Raw genomic sequence first — 23,436 nt, 5'->3', positions numbered from 1 at the left:
CTGATAGAAATCGCGGAGCCCTGTACAGACTGCCTGACAGGCTCCCCCCCCCCCCCCAAAGAAAACATTAAAGCTTTATTTAGATAAAAATACAATAAAATCATTACTAGCAGACACAAATACAACATAACTCACAGGATTCCTGCTAAATCTAAAAGATGAGTTTGGTCCTCAAACTAAATCTCTCTAAAACTGAGCTGGTAATATCCCCCCCCCCCCCTTTCTGCCCATGCCCCCCTCCATGACTTTTCCACCAGTAATCAGTAATGCAACCATCAATCCCTCCCCTCATGCCAGGGTACTAGGTGTAATCCTAGATTCTGACCAGTCCTTTCCGCCCCAAATTCAATTGTTGTCAAAAGCTTGTAGACTTCACCTCTGTAACATCTCTAAAGTTTGCCCCTTTTTAACAACTGAAACCACCAAGCTACTCATTCACTCCCTTGTTATCTCTCCCCTTGACTATTGCAACTCCCTTCTCATAGGCCTACCTCTCCAAAGGTTATCCCCTCTTCAGTCTATCATGAATGCTGCTGCCAGGCTTATCCACCTAACCTACCGTTCAGTGTCTGCCACCCCTCTCCGCCAATCCCTACACTGGCTCCAGATTTCCCAGTGAATTAAGTTCAAAATACTGACCACAACATACAAAGCCATTCACAACTCTGCCCCGAGCTACATCACCAAACTTGTCTCCAGATATCACCCAAACCATCCTCTCTGCTCCTCTCAAGACCTCCTGCTTTCAAGCTCCCTTGTCTCCACCTCCCATCATCTCCAGGTTTTCTCCAGAGCCTCTCTCATCCTCTGGAATGCTCTACCTCAACCGGCTATCTCCTTCTCTAGCCGCCTCAGGTGATCAGTTAAAACTCATCTGTTCAGGGAAGCCTATCTCTCCTCCAACTAATCTTTTACCTCTTCCATCAGCTCATTCCCCACAGTTACAACCTCTTGTGACACCTGCCCCACCCTATTAGATTGTAAGCTCTTCTGAGCAGGCCCCTCTTAATCATATTGTATTCTATTGTATTGTAACTGTATTGTCTCCCTTTTATTCTGTAAAGCACTGCGTAAACTAAAACCTGTATCTTAATAATAAAATAATAAATAATAATACAATTTTAATAATATTCTGTAAAGCACTGCGCTATATAAATCCTGTATTTTAATAATAATAATAATAAATAAATCTGTGTGTGTGAAAGAAGTCTTGGGGCTCATGCACATGGGTGCTGTAATCTGTGAATCAGTGGTTCATTTATGGGGCTTGAGCCACCTGGAGCTGTACAAACACAGCTGCAGGTCATAATTTGACAGGTGTGGGGTGCAGGTGTATGGTCCGATTACAGACCGTGTGCATTTAAGGACCGCTTACCTGTACACCTATCCAATTAGGGCTTTTGGCTGTGTTCCTACTGGCGCTGCATCCCCATAGAATGACAGATGGCTCCAGGCCAAACCCCTCCTTCACACAGCTAGAGTACCTGTGTGAATGAGCCCCTAAATATTTTTTTCTAACCTAAAAAACAGATCTTCCCAGCGATGTGCTGTCACTACTAAGAGGGATTCCATCTTCATCTGGTCTTCTCTCTGGCTTCTTGGGCTCCAGTCGTTTGGCCAAACTGCGATGATGTAACTCACACACATGTGCGCAGGTCTCATGGTCACAGCACAGCTCCCTCAATGGATTGTATGTAATCCATTGAGAGCTCAGTGCACATGCGCTGGTGCTATCACCGGCTGCTATGTTTAGGAGATATTCACTGTACCTACAGGTAAGTCCTATTATAGGCTTACCTGTAGATACAAGATAAAAAATGGAGTTTACTCCTGCCAGATCAGTTAGTAAATGGTAAATAGAAGGAGTTGACACATGGATGCAGAGGGAACTGACAGTGAACGGGAGAAGAAGAAAAGTTGCATAGGTAAGGAAGCAGTCTGGGGGAGAGGAGTTACATAGTTACATAGTTAGTCAGGTTGAAAAAAGACACAAGTCCATCCGTTTCAACCCAAAAAAAACAGTATTGAAAACCCAACCATACAATCCCATATACACAATCCTATACCCGCTGTTGATCCAGAGGAAGGCGAAAATAAAACCCAGCAAAGCATGATCCAATTTGCTACAGCAGGGGAAAAAACTCCTTCCTGATCCCCCGAGAGGCAATCAGATATTCCCTGGATCAACTTTACCTAAAAAAAATTTTTAGTACCCATTTATATTATCTACACCTAGGAAAGAATCCAGGCCTTTTTTAAAGCAATCTAGTGAGCTGGCCAGAACCACCTCTGGAGGGAGTCTATTCCACATTTTCACAGCTCTTACGGTGAAGAAACCTTTTCGTATTTGGAGTGGGAAGCCCAGCTACATAAAGCACACTAAACTGCACTGGGACAAGATAACAGACAGCTATGGAATTGGTGTAACAGTAAATTCTTCATCCCATGGGAATGCAGCTCATCAGCTGTGACTGTGTCAGGAAGACAGAGCAATGGGGGGTGATGAAAAAAATATACAGGCTGGAAGGAAGAACTGCAGTGAGAGAAACAAAGTTACAGAGATAAAAAACTCAGGAGCAGAGCTAACATTAGAGCTAGTGCTCGGAGGGGGGGCCCACCCAATGAGAGAGATTAGTGAGGGGACAACTGTCTCTTAATCAGCAGATAAAAGCTGGCACCAGGGAGAGGGGGGAGAGATCAGCTTTCAGGTGCTGGAGGAAGATTTCTGTAAATGTTGTTCATCACTAATCCCCCCTCCCTGTGTGGGCCCCCCTGTTTTCTCGGGCCCCCTACAAGAGGACTGGTGGTCCCCCCCTATCAGCGGCCCTGATAGGCAGCACTGATGAGCATGCACTGATGGGCACTGAAAGGCAGTACTTACTTGCATCACTGTTGGGCACAGGTTGGCATCACTGTTGGGCACAACGTGGCATCACTGATGGGCACAGATTGGCATCACTGAAGGGCACTGACTGGCATCACTGAAGGGCACTGTTGGGGCTGCACTGATGATCAATGCCCTGATTATCTGTGTAGGTCTCCCCTGTGAGGAAATGCCGCTGATCGGCCCCCTCTCCTCACACTCTGTCATTGTGAGGCAAGGAGAGCCAATAACTGACATTTCCTTGTTTACATGCAATCAGCCTTAGATTGGACACAGCCGATCACATGGGTAAAGAGCCGCGTCATCGGCTCTTTACCAAGATCAGGGTTGTGCCCGTGTCCCAGGGACACAGTGCGCTCGTGATCGCCGCGCTGCGCGCCAAGACTGGGGCGATGTCACATGACGTCTTTCCAGAACAAGAGAGCACATTGCCCACCGTCATTTGTCTATATAGCAGGCGGGAGGTGGTGAAATAAACATTTATGCTGGTAATACACTAGGACGGTGCACACTTTCTTTTGTTGTTGTTCCTAGTGCTTGACTGAAAAACTCCCAGTGATGGCATCATTATCTGCCTGGTTGGAAGGATGTTGCTAAGACACTCCCAGCTGTTACCTTTCACCTCCACCATCACCGGAGCAAACTATTAAATGCTGAGCTCAGAGCTACTGCATCAGAAGAGAGAAAACCCATTGTGGGGGGGGGGGGGGGGTGTTCTGAATCAGAGAAAGAGCTCACTCCTGTGATGGTGGTGTGACGGGAGTGACTTTGGGTGGGGAGCCCATGGAGCCCAGCTTACCTGAGAAATTGGGAAATCCCTATCTCAGTTCCCCAGGTCTCTCTTATGAGTAAGTCACCACGTGTCTGTTAGGGGCACAGGGTGACCGAGAAAATGATGGACAACTGCTTAATGGATAGTGAGACTATGGTCTGGATTACTTCAAATGGGATAGTAATATTTATCAACAATATCCCTTAAGAAACATATGAAAATGTAATCCCACTTTACATTGAGACTTAGAGCATGTTGTAGACCCTTGCCATGAAGTCTGTGACTCCTGAATAATCAAGCATTGCTTAGATGTGAATTCCATGGTTAATTGTGTCACCTATTGTTTGTCTGTCTGCTAGTATTGTGTGCACTCCACCTAGGCTGGTTTAAGTGACTAGTTAATTAGCTCAAGTTAATTAAATCACTGTCAGCTATTTGTTGCTAGTGGGAAAGTAGTATACTGTTTGTGTTGGTTATTCCTTAGATATGTTAATTATATTTCTGAATACAATTTCATATACATACGATAATGTAATCAGGCACCTGACCTGGTGGGGTATATATTCTGTGTGAGTTTGTTCAATAAAGGAGTTCCAGATCTCATACAAGCTAAGTTGTTGGCTAGTCTTGTATGTTATGCAGCTCTAATATCTGATATCTACAGTATGTTCAAGACTGGAGGAAGCGGTATACTGAAAAGTGCACTAAAGCACAGTGTGGGTCGGTTCCGTCACAGGTGGAGGTGAGCAGTAAGAACAAGTAGACTCTTAGTGACGTCTTAGCAACAGGGCAGAACAGGATGATGCCATCTCTGGAGGTTTTTTGGACAGACCTCGGGAGGTATGTAATTGGCCTTCACCTATAGCAGGGGCATTCTTCAACTTTAGTCAAAGCTGCACAGTTTGTGTTCATATAGAGGCACCCCTTTACCCGCATAGGCAGTTTGTTTGGTAACCCTTTAAGCGCTGTTTTTGTCTGCAAGGGACACACAGGTGTAGGCATGCAGGAAATTCCATTCATATCTACCATGGGGAGAATTTATAAAAACTGGGGCAGACAGAATCTAAAACAGAATCTGATTGGTTGCCATGCACAGCTATCTTCACTTTTTTAGTGAAGTGTCATTAAATTCACAACAGTAAAATCAGTCTGTATATGCAGTAAATCATGCTTTTTTATACTCACTGTGGAACCTAATCCTGTGCATTGTGAAAAAGGCTGTTTGACCCTGTCTTCTTTGATCCTCCTCTTCTTTTACTGTCCCCAATCCATCTCCTAATAGAACAGAGCATTTGATGCACTCTGCACAAGCTCAGTTTGGTGTGTACAATTAGAGCACATGTGTGAAACACAATTTATATGGCCCTCGCAACCAGAGCAAGGGGTGAAAGTGAGATGTGAACAGCCTGTGAAAGAGAACTGATAACTGCACACTGTGCATAGCACACCCCTAAGCCCTGCACTCTGTATGTAGCGTACTTCTCAATACTGTACTCTGTACACAGCGCACTCCTGAACTCAGCACTCTGTACGTAGTGCACCCCTGGACTCTGCACTCTGTACGTAGTGCATCCCTGAGCTCCATACATATCGCACTCCTGGTATTTATAGCCCCTTTAAGACCCTCCCACTGTTATTGCAGTTTGGCCACAGCCATAGTTCAATGCAATTCAGTTCCTTCACTTATTCTCTGGGGAAAAAAGCCCTGCATAAATGCATATAGTCTTACAGACACAACCAGCCCTTTGAGGACAACCATAATGCTTGTGCGGCCCTCAATGAAATTGAGTTTGACGCCCCTCTGCTAGAGATTTTTTTTTTTCTTGGGAGGGTGCATATGATCAGCACAGGGCCAATCCGCACTCTCCAGACAGAGGGTCAGGCATCCTGCATCCTGCAAGGACAGTCAGAGGAGAAGGAAAACTCCTTCTACAAGCTTTAATCAGTGCTCAGCAGGACACCAATAGAAGTCACAAGACTGCTATATACTGCTGATGAGAAAAGGTGATTAGCATTAGTTTATATTTACTAAAATATATGGATTTTTTACAACAGCTTACCTGTAAAATCCATTTCTTGGAGTACACCGTGGGACACAGAGCCATATTCATTACCATATGGGTTATACACCACCAGCAGGTGAATGGACACTGGCAACCAGTCAGACAGGAAGTCCCCCTATATAGCCCCTCCTACACAACAAGAGGGGGACACCATAATATCGCCATCAGACCACAAAAGATCTACATAGCTGCCTGCAGAACACTTGGGCCAAATGCAGACTCCTCCTGGATCCTAACATCTACTCGATAGAAACGAGTGAATGTATGCACTGACGAACAAGTTGTGGCTTTGCAAATCAGAGCCATAGAAGCGTGATAGCGAACTGCCCAGGAGGCACCTACTCTTCTGATAGAGTGTGCCTTCACAGGAAAAGGTGGAACCTTCCCTTTCAAACCATATGCCTGGATGATTACCTGGCAAATCGAATGAGAAATCGTAGACTTAGATGCTGCCTGCCCTTTCCTGGGCCCTTCTGGCAGCACGAACAAAAGACCAGTCTTACGAACTTGAGCCGACCTTTCCAAATAAATCTTAAGTGCCTGTACTACATCAAGAGAATGTAATAACTTTTCATCCTCTGTTTGAGGATCTGGAAAAAAGGAAGGCAATATACTGTCCTGATTCAAATGAAAAGTGGACACCACCTTGGGCAAAAAACCTGGGAGTGGACGTAAAACCACCCTATTTTGATGTAAAATCAAGAATGGTTCTTTACAAGATAGAGCTGCTAGTTCTGATACTCTTCTAGGTGAAGTTATCGCAATCAAAAAGACCAGTTTTTTGGTCAAAAGAACCAGTGGAATATGCCCCATGGGCTCAAAAGGCTCTTTCTGTAAAACCGCCAGCACCACATTTAGATCCCAGGGACACAATGGTGGCTTCACTGGTGGAAGCATACGTAACATCCCTGGTAGGGTTTTAGAGATATAGTAAAAGTAAGGTTTATTTTGTTGCCATCATCCCTGTAATCAATACTGAAGAAAGGGGTTTGGTTCCTCAAGCCAAAAGGGGAGAAAAAGGTGGGATTTTGTAGGCAAATAGAAAAATATATCAAATTTATTGAAAAGTTTATATACATCAAACAAACAAAAAGAAAGGTTGGGTAATATGATACATGGCCATATGAGTATTATAACAATCAACTTGTGAACCATTTTACTTAATATTCTGGGAAATGCGAGTATGAGAGCAGTATACACATATACACCCCAGGATTTTCACCCCCACCCATTTGGATACATCATCCGTAGGCTACAGTTAGTTAATTCAATTTTCCTCTTTAATTTTTATTTAAAGAGAATTGGCAATATTGTTTGCCTCAACACTCAATTTACTTTCCAGACCCAACCCGCTCAGGATCCAGTAGCAACCTTGGGAACTACCGACTGCAAAACCCTCCCACCAATTCTTATGGGGACAATTATCTCTGCAATTTAGGTACACAACCAGAAAAAACAATGTTATTATCATATAATTTGTTTTGCACAACAGTCACTAATTTTTTGTTATTTCTTCACTTTTCACTTCATAGAGTTTGGTGATTTTTCCTTGATAAAGGCTATAGATTAATGCTGAAACGCGTCGGGAACCCCAGTTCTACAACCGGGAATCACCACTCCGAATATTAAGTAAAATGGTTCACAAGTTGATTGTTATAATACTCATATGACCATGTATCATATTACCCAACCTTTCTTTTTGTTTGTTTGATGTATATAAACTTTTCAATAAATTTGATATATTTTACTATTTGCCTACAAAATCCCACCTTTTTCTCCCCTTTTGGCTTGAGGAACCAAACCCCTTTCTTCAGTAAATAACATCCCTTGGAAAAAGGTTTGAACCAAGGAATTCAAAGTGATCGGTTTCTGTAAAAAAAACCGACATGGCTGAAATTTGACCCTTAATAGTGTTCAAGGCTAATTTCATATCTACAAGAAGGTTAGAATTCTCCCGATAATATACTTGCGGGATGGCATTTCCTGGCTTCACACCAGGTAATGTCAGATTTCCAGAGTCTGTAATAAATGCTTCTAGAGACTGGTTTTCTAGCATTTATCAGGATAGAAACTGCAGGGCCAAATATACCCCGCTCCTTGAAAATTAAGGCTTCAATAGCCAAGCCATCAAATTTAGAGACTGTAAAGCAGGGAGGAATATCGGACCTTGAGAGAGTAGGACCAGGCGCAGTGGAATAACCCAAGGCCTTGTCACTGCCTCACAAATGCGCTTCTGGAACAATAGTCAAACATTCCCATAGACACACTCCTAAACCTTGTGGACAGCCTTCCCAGAAGAGTTGAAGCTGTTAAAGCTGTAAAGGGTGGGCCAACTCAATATTTAACGCTACGGACTAAGGCTGGGATGCCATTAAAGTTGATGTGCGTGTAAAGGCAGGCGTCCCAATACTTTTGACAATATAGTGTATGTTAAGCAGCTCATAGGTGAGTCATTTTTTTTTTCATCCAATCAAAATAATTACTTGATTCCCTCATTCACAAACTCGATGTGGATGAGTGAATCACCCTGCTGAGCTATTGTATTCTGACACGGGGGAGACTTCTGACCAGGCTAAAAATAAGGTATTATTCTGGACTGAAATATATTAGCGTGGGTTTTGCTATGGAACATTTTACTCCTTGTTAATAATAAAGAAGATTTTTAACCTTAACCTTGTTGCTGATGTTTTGTAAAATGCAGCTCAGATCGAGCGGGAAAAATCCTGAAGGCTGGTTGTACAGAAGTCGATCAGTAGATCAAATTCTGTACAAGCAGCCAGCCCATACATGGATCGAAATTTTGCCATTCCCTTTCAATCGATGTATGGCCAGCTTTAGACTCGTAGATAGTAGATTGCGTCCTATAGCAAATGTCAAACTACTTGTGACTAATTATTCCCAATAGCAAGTGTTATTTTAATGAAAAAATATATGCATCATTCGTATGTCAGCGCATTTATCGTATCCAAAATACCCAAACATGAATAAAAAACATAATTTGAGAGCTTAGCACTGAGTGTTCCGAACTCCTTTGTTCCAGCAAACCGTAATTAGTGGAATGTAGGACGTCCATCCACAGCAAATAGTTTAACCACCTAAATACTGGACGCTTTCACCTCCTCTTCCTCCCCAGGTCATTTTTAAGTTTTCAGCGATGTCACACTTTGAATAACAATTACTCAGTCATGCAACACTGTACCCAAATTAATTTTTTTAGCACTTTTTTTGAGACAGATATAGCTTTCTTTTTTGTTTTTTCTTTTTTTTTTGCTATATAAATTTAAAAAATACCAAAATTTTGATAAGAAAAAAAAACACCCTGTCTGCATTTCTGTTATAAAATTTTGCAAACACAATAATCTGTATTCTGTATTCTTCTACATCTCTGGTAAAAATACCCCAAATCAGGGTATATTATTTAGTCTGCGTGAAAGTTATAGAGTCTACAAACTATGGGATATACAGTATACAGTATTTGAAAATTGATCAATCCTGATATACTGACTGTCCATCTCATTTCTTGAGGCCCTACTTTATGCCAGGACAGCACAAATACTGCTCAAGTGACCTCTTTTTAGAAAGTAGATAGTCCATGGTATTTAGTAGTTAGTTTTTTTAAGTTGTAATTTTTTGTCCAAATTTTTTGGAAAATGAAGAATTTAAATTTTTTTTTTTTTCACAAAGTTGTAATTTTAGCAATTTATTTTTCACACACAGCATAGGAATACTTAGCATTATACCCCAAAACATATTCTGCTGTTCCTCCTGAGTATGGGGATACCACATGTGTGAGACTTTTTTACAGCCTGGGTGCATTGAGTAGCCAAAAACCAAGGAGCACCTTTCAAGGAGAATAAATAAATGTAAAATACGCATCTCATTTCCTGACTACCTATTACATTTTTGGAGGCTCTGGAGCACCAGGACAGTGGAAAAACCCACAAAATGACCCAATTTTGGAAAGCAAATACTCCAAGGTATTTTCTAAGGGGCAAAGGGGCATAATGAGTCTTTTAAAAAATGCCATTTTTTTGCCATATGTTTTCGGAAAATGCAGAAAAGAAAATGAAAATTTCTTTTTTTTTTTTACCCAAAGTTGTCAATTAATAAGATGTTGCTAACACACATCATAGACATACTTAGAATTATACCCAAAATACATTCTCCTCCTTAGTATGGGGATACCACATGTGTGAGTGTAAGATCCTGGCACTCTCAGTGCCTCCTATCACATCATTTCCGGGTGCGTTCCATCTACCTAGGTAGATGGAGTGCATATAGGTGTGTTTCCCTTTAAGAGTGCTGACATCATCATGAGGCGCCGGACTGAACAGCTATTTAAACCACCGGCTTTCACTCACATGTGTTCGTTCAATGTGCCTTGATGCTTACCTTGTCTTGTGCTGCCGGAGCTTCCAGCTATACCCTTTACCTGAACTGAACCGGAACCTCGCTACGGATCCCGTATCTCGCTACCGGATCACTCCTTACTACTGGACTTTGCTACTGCTAACTATCTAGTGATAAGTACCCCACAGGGGATCCCTTACTAACTTTACTTCACTATCATCTACTGCATATATCAAGACTATCTCTATCTAAGCTACTCCTATCATCTGCATAGATTGTGAGCTCTTGGGACTACCATCAACTATCTTTGCACTGGGTTACTCTATCTTCTATACATGATTGTTAGAACCTATCTGCATACTACCATCACCTGCCACTCTCTTGAATACTATTACTGAGTGCTCACCATATCATAGCCTGTCTCTCACCTATATACTCTCTCATATTCTATTACTCCAGTAACATCATATTGGGTGTATGTATATTGCATAAACAGGCTGTGCACGATGATGAAATCCTGAGAGTTGGATATGTTGTTCAACAGAATCTCTACACGACTACTGAGTGTAACAATTCTGCAGCTGCAAATCCATTCATTAACCAAAAACGCATAGAACGTTACAGATTGAACGAACCTTAAAAAAAAAATATGGATTCAGCAGAATTGTCCACTCAAGTGACACAGTTAACACAACAAGTAAATGAATTAATACTTGCTCTTACTGAGGTAAAAGAGGAAAATCAGACATTGAGACAGCAGATAGCCCGTATTTCACAGCCTACTGCCGCTCAACCCCCAGAACCTCTTGTCTTTCTACCAGACAGGTTTGATGGTTCCCGTTCCTCTTTTCTTTTTTTCCGGATGGATTGTGAGCTCCTATTTATCCTTAAACCCAGGACCTATCATAATGACTTTATTAAAGTTCATGCTGCCATTAATTTGCTTTCTGGCAAAATGAAAACATGGGCATACCAGAAACTGCAAGAAAAAAGTCCGATCCTAGACAATTGGGAGTCATTTGCAATTGCGATGCACTCCCAGTGTCTCCCCTCCCAAAAATCTACTCCTAAACCTGCTCCAGATATCCGCAGACCCCGGGTACCTAGGGAAAAAAGAAAACCAAATGAATATGGTGATCCTGCCTGGTCATGGTACAAGCCTGCCTTAAACAGTCAGCCTTGTCACTCTGACACATCCCATTTGAACCCTGATCCTACAGAAATTGATGAGGAGCCTATGGAGATTGGTGCCGTACATACTAAGTTGTCCTTACAAAAAAAAGATCACAGGAGAATCTGTGGCCTTTGTTTTTATTGTGGAGAAGGGGGACATTTCATTACATTTTGCCCAACCCGACCCCCTAGGCCTAAGGCTCACCCAATGGAGGCCAGGCGAATCCGAACTGTCTTCCCTGAAAAACAGCCTGGAAATTGCCAAGGCTGTTGCCAGCCCTGTCCCCGTTCTATATCAGAGAAGGACACCCAGAAATTGGCAGATGTCGGTATAGATACTCCTATTTTGGCAAGCACACTTATAGCTCCCAATGAAAACATTGAGATTCTAGCACCTGACTGCGTACGCGCTTCTAATGGCACAGTGGTACGTAGGAAGGATCTGAGGTTATTTGAAGAAGCATTGGTTGCTATGTCTACTTCGGATGTTTATGCGTCCGATTTTAGTGAGGGGTTCATATAGCAGCCTACCTGATCCGATTCTCACATCGTTTACCAACCTGATCCGATTCTCGTATCGGCAACAAGCCCTATCCGATTCCCACATCGGTTACCAACCTGATCCGATTCTCGTATCGGCAACAAGCCCTATCCGATTCCCACATCGGTTACCAACCTGATCCGATTCTCGTATCGGCAACCAGTTTTTTTTTCCGATTCTCGTATCGGCAACCAGTCTTATCCGATTTTCTCATCGGCAACCAGTTTTTTCCGATTCTCACATCGGCAACCAGTCTTATCCGAGTCTCGTATCGGCAACCAGTCTTATCCGATTCTCGTATCGGCAACCAGTCTTATCCGATTCTCGTATCGGCAACCAGCTTTATCCGATTCTCGTATCGGCAACCAGCTTTATCCGATTCTCATATCGGCAACCAGTCTTATCCGATTTTCACATCGGCAACCAGTTTTTTTTCCGATTTTCACGTCTTATCCGATTCTCGTATCGGCAACCAGCTTTATCCGATTCTCGTATCGGCAACCAGCTTTATCCGATTCTCGTATCGGCAACCAGTCTTATCCGATTCTCGTATCGGCAACCAGCTTTATCCGATTCTCGTATCGGCAACCAGCTTTATCCGATTCTCATATCGGCAACTAGTCTTATCCGATTCTCACATCGGCAACCAGCTTTTTCCGATTCTTACATCGGCAACCAGTCTTATCCGATTCTCACATCGGCAACTAGTCTTATCCGATTCTCATAATCGGCAACCAGTCTTATCCGATTCTCACATCGACAACCAGCCTTAGAGGCCTTCCGGAGCCGGCCTTACGGGGGGGGGGGGTACTGTAAGATCCTGGCACTCTCAGTGCCTCCTATCACATCATTTCCGGGTGCGTTCCATCTACCTAGGTAGATGGAGTGCATATAGGTGTGTTTCCCTTTAAGAGTGCTGACATCATCATGAGGCGCCGGACTGAACAGCTATTTAAACCACCGGCTTTCACTCACATGTGTTCGTTCAATGTGCCTTGATGCTTACCTTGTCTTGTGCTGCCGGAGCTTCCAGCTATACCCTTTACCTGAACTGAACCGGAACCTCGCTACGGATCCCGTATCTCGCTACCGGATCACTCCTTACTACTGGACTTTGCTACTGCTAACTATCTAGTGATAAGTACCCCACAGGGGATCCCTTACTAACTTTACTTCACTATCATCTACTGCATATATCAAGACTATCTCTATCTAAGCTACTCCTATCATCTGCATAGATTGTGAGCTCTTGGGACTACCATCAACTATCTTTGCACTGGGTTACTCTATCTTCTATACATGATTGTTAGAACCTATCTGCATACTACCATCACCTGCCACTCTCTTGAATACTATTACTGAGTGCTCACCATATCATAGCCTGTCTCTCACCTATATACTCTCTCATATTCTATTACTCCAGTAACATCATATTGGGTGTATGTATATTGCATAAACAGGCTGTGCACGATGATGAAATCCTGAGAGTTGGATATGTTGTTCAACAGAATCTCTACACGACTACTGAGTGTAACAATTCTGCAGCTGCAAATCCATTCATTAACCAAAAACGCATAGAACGTTACAGTGAGACTTTTTCACAGGCTAGCCGCACAGTGGGGCCCAAACACCAAGGAAAACCTTTGGGCTTTCAAGGAGCATAAATAAATGTAAATTATGCATCTAATTTCCTGACTACCTATTACATTTTTGGAGGCTCTGGAGCGCCAGGACAGTAGAAAAACCCCCCAAATGACCCAATTTTGGAAAACAAATACTTCAGGGTATTTTCTAAGGGGCATAATGAGTCTTTTGAAAATGTTATTTTTTTTGCCAGAAGCTTTGGAAAATGCAGGAAATAAAATTAAAATATATGTTTTTTGTTTTTACACAAAGTTGTTGAATTAATAAGATATTGCTTACACACATCATAGGCATACCTAGAATTACAACCTAAAACACATTTTGCTACTCCTCCTGAGTATCAGGATACCACACGTGTGAGAATTTTTCACAGGCTAGCCACACGGAGGGACCCAAAATCCAAGGAGCACCCTCACGCTTTTTGGGGGCATAAATGATGCATCTAAGCATAAATGATGCATCTAATTTTCTGACTACCTATTATATTTTTGGAGGCCTTGGAGCACCAAGACAGTGGATACACCCACAAAATTACCATATTTTTCAAAGCAAACACCCCAAGGTATTTCCTAAGAGGCATGGGGAGTCTTTTAAAGATTTAATTTTTTGCCACAGGTTTTTGGAAAATGCAGAATTAAAATATTTTTTTTTTACACTAAGTTGCCAATTTATGAATATATTTCTCACATACAGCATAGGCATGCTTATAATTAAAACCTTGAACACATTCTCTATGCATTGCAGGCAGATTGTGGCTGGTGGGAAGGGCCAGCAGGGTACTGTACACAGCTTCCTGAAAACATCACAGCACCCTGCCTCAGTACTCCTCTACAGAGCCCGCAGCCCTTATGCAAGCAGTGGGTGGGCTCTTGGGAGGAGTTATGCAAATATCAAAATGCCTTGATGGATGGCTGTTAGTCTGGAGAGGTGAGGAATCCTAGGCAGGCTGTATTTGCAAGCAGATCATACTAGGTATTGCCCACATTTGATGCTGTGCCTTCATGATTGGAACTGAAATCGAATAAATGAAATGAGCAGGTTAGTGACAATCAGGCTGGGGAGGAGAAAGCTAGATGAGGCTGGGTGTCCTCCAGCCAGGAAATGAGGTGAGCTCTATGTTACTTGCTGTAGCTTCTAATGCACATTGTGAGAAGCTCGCAGTGTGCAGTGAAATCAGAGTACGCCATTTAAGTACTCTGAGGAGGAGAGAAGCCAGTACAACTGTGCAAGACTGAAAGGAAGGCTGAGGGTCAGCTTTAAGAGTCCTGTTTAAATCCCATAACAGCAACTAGACTCTGGCACTCCTAAATGTATCCATGTCATCGATATTCGCTGCCGTCAGCATTACATTAGCATAAATATTACAGCAATTTCCACGTCTGGAAACACTCATATTGTAGAAGGGAAATGGCCAGATTCCAATTTCAGGACCACGTGCAAAAGTCTCACCAGCTGGGCTTAGAAGGCTTTGAAAACACTGCCAGACTAAGGGGACTATTTAAAAAGCATTTTTGGACGAACATCACAAGCATTTGTCCAGACTGCACAAATGTTACTCATATTTTCTTTAATACTATGACTTCCTGTGATCGTCACCTCCATCTAGTGGCAAAATAGGAGTATACTTTTCTGAAATACCGCAATCAGAAAAAAAATATACAGAATTTCGGCCACTAGATGGAGCTGCCAATCATAGGAAGTCCTAGAATCAGAGAAAATATGTGCAGCCTGAAAGAATGCTTGTGATATATTCGTCCAGGAAATGTTTTATAAATAGACCTCTAAGAGCCAGTGTTCTGTCAGAAAACCATACCCCATCAGATTTCCCTACCTACGTAATTTCCGGTGCGGCTTCATCATGCACAGCTTGTAGCCGCGTCACACGTCCTATTGGGCATGCGCAGAATAGGTAGGGAATTTTGATAACATTGTAAGGGGTCAGGCAAAAGTCCTACTGTGCATGCGCACCAATGGGTCGGGCAGCGGGATCTCTTATAACAAACATACATCCGATCTCCATGGCACACACTGCGCCGAGGCGACAATGGGACAATCCTATTCTCTACCCACACATGCACGCCCACTGTCTCATTGTCGGGTCGGCGCAGTGTGGGGGATGGAGATTGGATTGTCGGTTCGGTGCAGTGTCGGCTCAGCGCAGTGTCGGCTCAGCACAGTGTGGGCCATGGAGATCGGATTGTCGGGTCGGTGCAGTGTGGGCCATGGAGATCGGATGGATGTTTGTTATAAGAGATCCCACTGCCCGACCCGTTGGTGCGCATGCACAGTAGGACTTTTGCCTCAACCCTTACGATGTTATCAAAATTCCCTACCTGTTCTGCGCATGCCCAATAGGACATGTGACGCGGCTACAAGCTGCTGCCTGACGAATCCACAGCTGATCTCAACCGGAAATGACGTAGGTAGGGAAATCTGACAGGGTAGGGAAATCTGATAGAACACCAGTTCACACTACTCCGACTTATGAATAACACACTATATTACCAAACGTGCTCACCAGTGCACAAAGCAAGGTCCATAAAGACATGAATGAACGAGTTTGGGGTGGAGGAACTTGACTGGCCAGCACAGAGTCCTGACCTCAACCCGATAGAACACTTTTGGGATGAATTAGAGCGCAGACTGTGAGCCAGGCCTTCCCGTCCAACATCAGTGCCTGACCTCACAAATGTGCTTCTGGAAGAATGGTCAAACACTCCCATAGACACACTCCTAAACCTTGTGGACAGCCTTCCCAGAAGAGTTGAAGCTGTTATAGCTGGGTGGGCCAACTCAATATTGAACCCTACGGACTAAGAATGGGATGCCATTAAAGTTTATATGTGTGTAGAGGCAGGCGTCCCAAAAGTTTTGGTAATATAGTGTAGGAATGCGGGAGGCAGCCTCCCAAGCATTAGGGCCTCATTCACACCTGCAAGACGAAATGCGTTGTGCCATGTTTATCATGCGACAGCATAGGGAGGCCCATTCACTTGAATGGGCTCCCCTGTACCCATAAACGCATAAAAGAAGCGCAAGCACCTTTTTGTTTTTTTGTCGGCACTGAGCTAAATGTGTTTTGTGTTCCGCCTTTTGTCACATGACAAATGCACAACAAAACACGGGACTGCTGACCACGTTTAGAGGTTGCCTTCAAGAAACATTGACATACAAGTGCGTTGCATGCTTTGCTGCATTTTTAGCGCATTTCCGAAAATGAGGCCAGAAAGGCGAATTTCTGTCTGCGTTTCCTGCTAAGGCCAGCCATACACGGTTAGAATCTCAGCTGGTTCAGCAGGAACCGGATGAGATTTGAACCGTTAGTGGATAAGCTGAATGCACCAAGTTGATCGATTGATCAGCTTGGGTACAACCAGCCTGCCAGATTCTCTTGCGATTACTGCTAGCGGCTGCTATAGCTGCTAGCAATAGTCACTGTCTTCTCCCAGCGGGGGCGGCTTCCACCATCCGCCCCCACCTCCCAGCGGGAGAAGACAATTGCTCTGCAGGAGGGATTCCCCTGTCAACACTGACTGTGTTGATGGGGAAATCATGCGGATGGTTGCATGAAAGAAATTTGCACCGGGCCACTGCAAAGCAGCATTGAAGCGGTATTAAATCCAAAAACAAAATGTAATATATTGCAGCTTACCAATCATTAGATGTGGTGGCTGCATATGTTTTCTTTTTTAAGGCTTTTTTCCCCCCTCTGTTTTCACCTGGTGATGTTTTCATCTGCCCAGTAACACACCTCCTGTATCAGAGCGCCACCACTGGATAAAGGAGAAGACAGACATCCCAACCTGCAAAAACTCATTTCAGGGAGGTGGCAAAGTCAATTCAGGGAGGTGAGCCCCCCCCACACGCCGCTGCCCCCCCCCCCCCACGCACGCCTGCGCCGCACCCCCCCCCCTTTCCAATGTAACACTACCAGAGAATAATGAAATGAAATGTAATCAGTATACCTGGTCACTGGTGCTGGTCACTGATGCTGGTACTGTTCACTGGTGCTGGTACTGTACTGGTCACTGGTGCTGGTACTGGACACTGGTGCTGGACACTGATGCTGGTACTGGACACTGATGCTGGTACTGGCCTGGTCACTGGTGCTGGTACTGGCCTGGTCACTGGTGCTTGTCACAGGTGCTGGTCATTTGCTGGTACTGGTCTCAGGTGCTGGCTCTCCGGTGCTGCTCTCAGGTTAGGTCACTGTGTCTGTCACAGAGTGGGGTGTCATGATGATTGGTCCCGCGCGCGCCAAAATGCCTCCTGGAGTAGAAGATGTGGCTGTAGTAGAGAGCAAAGCCGCTGCTTGCTCTCTCCAGCTCCTCCCACAGGCGGAGTGCATGACTCATATCACTCCGCCTGTGAGCCGGCACTACTTCGGCTCCGACATGATTTCTCTGTGCAGGCTTGCTGACAGCTGACACACTCTTCTGCCTGCATCGATGAGTCATCTCATCTGACTCACTGTGACTCACACACAGAGCCGGGATATTGCCCTGAGCTTGCGGGTGTCCGTGAGCTCAGGGTGGAAAGCGGGAGTCTCCCGCGACTTGCGGGAGACTTGAGATGTCTGAGAAGAGGAGCACCTTTGTACAGCAGCATTGTCAGTCTTGGGGGGAATAGGAGTATTAAATGTAATAGTAGTAGTGATCGACCGATATAGTTTTTTTACCGCCGATACCGATATTTTGGTCATCGGATATCGGTATCGGCCGATATCTGCCGATATTTTCGGACATTTAATTTTTTTTTTTTTTTCAATGTCTACCGGTACTGTGGTGGAGGGATCTGGGTGTCTAAAAGACCCCAAACCCCTCCTCTGCACTTAAAGCATTCAAAACGCCAAGCTTGGCTGTTTTGAATGCTGTAAATTTTTGAATTTGGCACCGCCAGTACTCGGAAGTGATGTCATGACATCACTTCCGGGTACTCAGCGGCGCCAAATTCAAAGAAATGGAGACTCGGTTAGATGGCGGTGGTGCGGCAATGAAGGTAGGATGCCCAGGTCTCCCGGTGGGACAGGAGACCCGGGCGAGCGTGGAAGCGGCGGGGGGGGGGGGACGTCCCCTCCCGCTCCTTTGAATGACAACCTTTGGATAAAGGTTTTACATAAATTACTAAAAGCTGATCATTTTAACCACCCCTTCCAGTGTCAAATGGTTTGGCCCATCCATGTAAATCGATGCATTCTGCTGGAGAGCTTGAGCTTTTTAAAAAAAACAGACTTGCTGGCTGGATTACCAGATGAAAACAGAACAAAGAAAGACTAATGCCCCGTACACACGTGCAGATTATCTGCAGACTTTTGTCTGCAGACTTACCTTTTCTATGTAGTGCAAGGGCCTGCCGGATTGCATACAAATTGAAAGTGTTTAGGTTTGACCTCATATTATATGGTTTTGGTAAGTCTGCAGACAAAAGTCTGCAGATAATCTGCACGTGTGTATGGGGCATTAAAAAGAAAATGAATGCAGCCATCGCATCTAAAGCCCCGTACACACGCAACGATTATTGGCCGACCGATCGTCCGTCTTTTGTCCAGAGTTGTATTTTGTTGGTCGGAATGTGCCTAGACTGCACACAAATTTTCTCGCCCATCAAAATTCTACTTCAGAAGTGATGTCATGTGTTGGTTTGCTTTCTTTGTGTTCTTTCTTCTCTGGGCATGCCCAGACTTGCTCATCAGATTTTTCCCTGTCGAAATCTGTACTGACTGCACGAAAATCGGACGTGTTTTGACGGCGGACAAAAATTTTATAGCCTGCACACCAGATTTTTTTCGGCCGAAAAGTCGGAGTCGGGTTGTCGGAAGCATCATACTAACAAGCCGAAAATCGGCAGATCGGACGTTCGACGAAAATTCCCTGCCAATTTTCGACGTGTGTGTACGGGGCTTAAGAATTGGTATATCAAATGTTTGCTTTTGGGTTTAATATTGCGGTTTAATAATTATTTATTTCACTAGCAGATAAAGCCCTTGCGACACTTTCACCTCATCATCACAGATCAGCAATATCCTTGGGAGCACACCATGTGTTGCAGTCAGATAGAACAAGAAACGATCTCCGGCCCTATTTCATACCGTATGATTGGATCCCAAAAACATCAACACACACACAATGCAATCATTGAACTGTCAGGATTGTAAAAAAAAAGAAAAACAATCTATCAAAACAAGAAATCATATCCAGATTGGAACACATGTGGGAGTTATAGAAGAAACAGGGATCTGCCTTTATAATATACCCAATAAGATTGTTGCTATGTATATAATTTTTGTTCTCTATGTTATTTGTTCTCTCAGTTTTTCATGATACGCAATCCTCACTGTCCAGAGCAGCGTTATTGTGTGATTGGGCAGCGGAGAGGAGTGACCGTCTCCTGGCTGATGAAGAAATCATCTGGGCGCTGGAACGAGACGTCCAACATGACACCTGATGAATGGAATCTTGTGCAACCTCCAAGATGATACAATCGCTCCCTTTCCTGACAATGTACAACGGCACACAGCACTGTCAGCTGTAGTAATGGAACTAATAATAGAAAGAGATTAATGAAAAACTACACTAAGAACTATTTGTATCTACGCTGAACCCGTAACAGAACCCCAGCGCAGCATCGGGAAAATAATGACGTGTTCCGTAAAAAGCTAAAGGATAGAAGAAAGACACTTACTGCCCATGGGGTCTTCATGCTTTCAACAGTCAGGCACGAGGAAGGCTGGACTTAGACGGCTCAAATTTCATCCTATTCCTGCTGAATTGGCCGAAATTCAAGCTGTGGGTGGCAATGCAGGCCTCATCCGGCTCAACAAAAGTACATTTTTTTAAATTTAAAATCAACTGAGACAGGTGGAAAATTATTGGCCGAACAGTGCCTTTGTCCTATCAGATGCAGTCACTGTTCAGGTATTCAGACAGTCGTGGGTGCTGTGGTATGGTTCTTATATACAATGGTAGGTCACCCAATGGTTCCTATATCCAATGGTAAGACACCCAATGGTTCCTATATTCAATGGTAAGACACCCAATTGTTTTTATATCTAATTGTAATACACCCAATGGTTCCTATATATTTAATGGTTAGACACCCAATGGTTTCTATATCTAATGGTAATACACCTAATGGTTCCTATATTCAATGGTAAGACATCCAATGGTTCCTATATCTAATGGTAAGTCACCCTATGTTTTCTATATCTAATGGTAAGACACCCAATGGTTCCTATATTCAATGGTTAGACACCCAATGGTTTCTATATCTAATGGTAATACACCCAATGGTTCCTATATCTAATGATAATACACCCAATGGTTCCTATATTCAATGGTTAGACACCCAATGGTTTCTATATCTAATGGTAATACACCCAATGGTTTCTATATTTAATGGTAAGACACCCAATGGTTCCTATATTCAATGGTTAGACACCCAATGGTTTCTATATCTAATGGTAATACACCCAATGGTTCCTATATTCAATGGTAAGACATTCAATGGTTCCTATATCTAATGGTAAGTCACCCTATGTTTTCTATATCTAATGGTAAGACACCCAATGGTTCCTATATTCAAAAGTAAGATACCCAATGATTCCTATATCTAATGGTAATATAACCATGGTTCCTATATTCAATAGTTCAACACCTAATGGTTCCTACATCCAATGATAAGACAGCCAACGATTCCTAAAGCCAATGGTAAGACACTCAATGGTTCATTTGTCTAATAGGAAGACACCCAATTGTTCCTATATCCTTTAGCAAGACATCCAATGGGTCCTACAATATATCAAATGGTTAGACACCCAGTGGTTCCTATATCCAATAGAAAGGCACCCAATGTTTCCTATATCCTTTGATAAGTAAGCTCTAACAAGCAGGGCCCTCTGATTCCTCCTGTATTGAATTGTATTCTAACAGTACTGTCTGCTCTCATACTGTAAAGTGTTGCACAAACTGTTGGCACTATATAAATCCTGTATAATAATAATAATAATAATAATAGGACACCCAATCTTTCCTATATCCAATGGCAATCCAGATAGCAAGGATAACTTGCCACAAATTTTTGGCAGTGTTGAATTGTAATTATGTTTACTTGCTGCACATTTTCACTGGCAAGTTGTATCTTTGCAGAGTACTTGAAGCACAAGTCCTAGTTGACACTTTTCCAATTTGTAGCAAATTTGCGTGGCAAGTCTCTAGCAAGAGCAAAGTTGCAGTGGTGAGTCTAACACGAGTCTACAGCATGAAAATTCAACCACAGTGACCCCTATGGTAGGATGACTATTGTACAACATACCTATACCAAAACTGCAACAGACTTGCATAATGTTTGCAAAAAAAGTTGACCTGGAGTAATACAATAGCGGACTTGCTGCAATTGTGCAACAATCTTGTGAAGCCTAGAAAGTCTAGTAATAACTTAGCAAGTCATTTTCAAACTTGCAGCACAATTGCTTGCTATCTGGGAAGACACCCAATGATTCATACATCGAATGATAGGGCACCCAATGGTTTCTATATCTAATGGTAGGAAACCCAAAGGTTCTTATATCCAGTTGTAGGACACCCAAATGGTTCCTATAGCCAATGGTAGGACACCCAGTGGTCCCTTTAGCCAATGGTTGGACACCCAGCAGTTCCCATATCCTTTGATAGGAAACCCAATGTTTCCTATATCCAGTGGTAAGACACCCAATGGTTCATATATCCATTTATAAGCCACCCAATGGTTTTTATATTTAATGGTAAGATACCCAATGGTTCTTATATCTAATTGTAGAACACCCAATCGTTCCTATATCCAATGGTAAGACACCCAGTGGTTCCTATATCATTTTAAAAGACACTTAATGTTTCCTATATCCAGTGGTAAGACGCCCAATGATTACTATATCCAATGGTATAACACCCAAAGGTACCTATATCTAATGGTAAGACACCCAGCGGTCCCTATATTCTTTGATAAGACACCCAATGGTTCCTATATCCAATGGTAGAACACCCAATGATTCTTATATCCAATGATAACACACCCAATGGTTCCTATATCCATTAAATATAAGAACCATTGGGTGTCTCATCATTCCCCTATTCACACATTACCATTGGATATACTTGGTGTGAATTTGCCTCAGCAGCAAAGCTCCAATTGGGTTATCATTAAACAAACGTATTCTCAGCGAGGAAGAATTACAAATATTGTGGACAATGCAGCAAGGGCTTCTATTGGACAGGCAACTAACATTCACTTTGCAAATTGAACATTCTCCGCTCCTATAATAAATAACCCACATTTTGTATAAAAAATAATTGGATTGCCTATTTAAAAGTTTATATGAAGGGGGCAGAGCTTGCCGGAGACCGCAATGGAAGCTTAACCGCGGAGCTCTGGTAATTGCAGGAACACAGCAACTCCCAGCAGCCCGGCGAACCACGGGAACAACTCCTGACAGCGGCGATCTGACTCCTGGTCACCCAGGGAACAAAGCTGTGATAACAAGGCGCAAGAAGGAGAGTGGCCACCCGCAAAAACTAACGGCCTTCTTCCACCAAGGGCCTAGACAAGATGGCGCTGACCCTCTCCTCCACAGGAGGAATGTTTCTCATAGCAACAGAAAAATCAAGGCACAGCGCAAAAAAGAAGTAGCCCACAGCCCAGCCCGCAATCATCATCAACTACACCAGTGTCCAGGAGCCCAGAAAAGTTTAGAATTAGGAGGGATGCCATGGATGCTGACTAGGTGAGCAACCAGGCTTCAGGGGATGATACTAGAGAACTCCCAGATTCCATAGATCTTTTTCCAACTACCAACCAACCAGTCCTAGATACTGTTCTAAAGGGTATGCTAGTATCCCTATGGAGCTCTTTACAATTAGATATGATTTCATGTGTACACAGATTTTTTCAATCTGTCTCTTCTAGAGTGGAGCACATAGAAACAAAGATGGGGGAATATGCATCCACAATAAATGATCTGATAGATGAAATGATAGTC

At 43.3% G+C, this 23,436-nt stretch overlaps 1 protein-coding gene across 3 annotated transcripts in view; it reads right to left on the bottom strand.

Annotated features, from left to right (window-relative positions):
- TSHR (thyroid stimulating hormone receptor) overlaps positions 1-23,436 on the bottom strand; it is a 126,224-nt gene that overhangs the window by 82,541 nt on the left and 20,247 nt on the right. Inside the window, exon 1 of one of the 3 annotated variants that reach the window (XM_082242870.1) lies at positions 20,109-20,154. The exons of the other annotated variants lie outside the window; for them this stretch is intronic. The gene's annotated coding sequence lies outside the window, so the exon portion shown is untranslated. Of the gene's footprint in view, positions 1-20,108; positions 20,155-23,436 lie in introns of those variants that run through there. 3 annotated transcript variants of the gene reach the window in all.

The sequence above is a fragment of the Pelophylax lessonae genome (genome assembly GCF_965119305.1).
Source record: "Pelophylax lessonae genome assembly, chromosome: 13".
NCBI classification, from domain to species: Eukaryota; Metazoa; Chordata; class Amphibia; order Anura; family Ranidae; genus Pelophylax; species Pelophylax lessonae.
Note: the sequence above shows the minus strand (reverse complement) of the source record. Positions and strands in the feature narration are given on the sequence as shown.